We start from the raw sequence: 3,221 nt of genomic DNA on the forward strand, positions 1-3,221 counted from the left end.
CTCTGATTATCCGAGCCCAGATGCAGTGAGTGGGGCACGTCATCAGAATGGATGACCACTGTAAGCCTCATCAATTGCTGTATAGTGTAGTGGAGTCTGAGAAGAGACCTTGAGCTCAACCACACAAATGCTCCAGAGACACTGTGAAAGAAACTCTATACCACTGTGTCATCCAGCCAAGGGAACTAGAAACTGTGGCTGCTGATAGAACCCACTGGCGAGCCCTGTGCTACAAAGCCTCCAGTGTCTTTGAAGACAGGCGCCACCAAAAACTGATAGAAATCCATGAGTGGCGTCACAGAATAACACCCACAGTTACTACAACAATGGACTTCCAGTGCCCCCATTGTGCTAGACTCTGCGCTTCCAGGCTGGGACTGCAGAACCACTTCCATGTCCACAGATAAACTGCACAACAGTGTGTCTTCTTCGAACTTGAAGGACTACCACATAATGGGACATAACTATTCACCTAGTACACTAAAGCTAACACCAGCCAAAGCACATTGTAGCTTAGCATAATATGTGAATTCATTCTGATCCTTTTGTTTAATCATGGTCTTCTGTCTTGAATATAATTTTTTCCTGTTGTGTAGAACACTCTAGACTTTAAAACTATTTTTTTCTATGCTGGTTATGTTATCTGCGCAACAAGAAAATAAACTAAACAGCGCAGTCTAACACAGATGAACACATCATTATATTGCATATACTTACTACATGGCAGGAAATAAGCAGCAGTATGCTGGCTTGAAAAGTAGCCTCTTATTCCTAGTTTACATAGAATAATGTAAGCAGGTTTCGAGTAGAAGCGAACTGTACAAATAAGGCTGATAACCTAATCTAAATCTTATCTACTGTATATTACTAAAAAGTATTATGTGAAAGATTTGATTGACCAAAGGCCATGATGGGCAGCATAAACTAGTATCCGTATCAGTGATGGTCATGCATATGGAAGACTATGACTAAATGTTAAAGAACACAAATTAACAAATGCAATGAGAGAAAAAAATAGATATGTTGTGTGTCTGAAATGAAGAGAAAATATATAATCAATGTGAATGAAGATGACCTGATCTTGTGGAGTGAGCTGATGAATACATGCAGTGAAGACATAGTTTAATTATGAATTAGAGCTAAAAAGGATGTCATTTGGATATGATTTGCTTACAGAACTGCTATCCAACTTTTTTGACAAGTATAAAACTACATTTGTCCACCATAATTGGAATAATGCCTTATACAAAGGTAAAGCTACCAAGAGGAAATGCAAAAAGTACAGGAGGACTAGTTTGTTATATGTGGGAAAGGCTGAATTCATAGGGTAAAAGGTTGGAGGTCTTGCATCTCCTTTCCCAGGAATCCTTTGAGTCTATGCTGCCCAGATCCACCTCCGGGTTTGATGTAGCAGTTTAGTAGTTCCAGGGACATGCCTTCTCTTGGAATATTGCCTCTAATCCCAGCATTTGAGAGAGATAGGGCTCCCACAGCCTGGGTTCTGGCAAGGGGGGATCCTCTTGGTGGGGTAATGGAGAAATATATAAGGAATAAGAAGAAATATATATGGCCAAATACATAAGGAATGTTTGCAATGATATTAGAGGTGTATTGGTTGAGGACATGAATGTGCCTGCACTTTTTTATACAAGTTGTGCCATGCTACTGACTGACAACCTGAATGTTTTGCAGTGAATATTAGACCATATGATGCAAAAGAGTAGGAATCTGAAGATTAATGAACCAAAGACCAGGGTCGTTGTGTCTGACAAGGACAATGGAGTAAGGAATTACAAAAATATAGAACTGGCATAAAACTAGAGCAAATATGAATTTGTGTACCTTGGTAGAATGTTACCCAACATGAGAAGATGGATGAGGAAATGTTAAGACTGGCAAATACTGGTAAAAAGATAGTGGCTAATATGTAGATAGATAATCCTTATTAAAGTCATTAACCAGCAAAGGCTAATATACAGTATGCTGCAAGGAAAGAATGTTCGTCTAAAGAAGTAAAAATGTCTGTATACAAAAGTATACATCTGTCCTTTGTTATATGGAAGTGAAATGTGGGTATTGAGAAGCATAAAAGTTGAATGAAGTAAGAATGGATTACTAAAGGAGTGTAGTGACAGAATTTCACTTTACATTAAACCTCTTTGTTCATGCAGGTTGTGTCATAGTCAAGCCCTGTACCAACTTCAGATAAATCTCCCCAGTTTGGAGAGATGATAAATTATCTAACCAAAAGGAGCAGCCTCTCCCATAAATCCTTAAAAGGAAAATGCCTGCTTTAGCCCTCTGTGATGTCTTTTCTTTTCATGCCTTTCTTTCTTCAGATTTACCATAGATTTAGAGACATTTAAAAATAAATTATATAAAAGATAGCAAAACTGCAAATGGGAATTCTTGGTTATGACCGTTTCTTACAGTATATGTCATTTACATCAGCACTAGAGCATCCTGTAACCTCAATGATTCCCACTGATATGATTCTAATCTAATTTTTGGCCCAAGACTTCAAAACCATCATTCCTGTACTGCAGAATAATATTTTCCTTCTTAAACCGCTTCTCTGCCCACATTTTAGGGAGACATGCTCATGTGACCAACTGAGGTTTGTCATTAGTAAATTCCCCAATAAAGTGTCTATATCTTTTTCTAGGAAGAAGAGTGGGAAACACATGCTAATAAGCAATGTCAAAGTAATTTTCCCCTCATGAATGAGGACAATTAATTTTGTTAGCTGTTCCTTCAGCCACAGAAAGGGGTGGTGATACAATAATTTACAACAGCCGAAGTGGAGTTCAGCTACAGTTCCCCACTGAAGTTGCTTTAATATTACTACTACATCATGAGTTTTTCAAAGACCCCTCTCTGCATACTCCAGTTTTCACAGTTGAGGTGGATGGAAATGTATCATGATGAACCTGAAGCACTCCTCGCAGGGAGAGTTTCTAGTGCATTCAAGATTAAGGCTACCTAAAACAGCAATGAACAATAACGTAACCATTTTCAGAGGCATCCTGTGTTAGTCTGTTGCAATCCTACAAATTAGTCTAATGTGCCAACATACTTTTTGTTGTAAAAAATAACACATTACTTTACATTTTCTAAATGTACTGTCCCAATAGATCTGTAGTATTCAAATCACACTTCCTAATTTGACAGAATAATTTTCAAACAGCTTTTATTTATTTGATTTTAGTGCTGCCTAACCT

This window comes from Python bivittatus, unplaced genomic scaffold, assembly GCF_059951505.1.
Source record: "Python bivittatus isolate LINGU-HERP-01145 unplaced genomic scaffold, Pbiv_v1 ctg000020_np1212, whole genome shotgun sequence".
In the NCBI taxonomy this organism is placed as follows: domain Eukaryota; kingdom Metazoa; phylum Chordata; class Lepidosauria; order Squamata; family Pythonidae; genus Python; species Python bivittatus.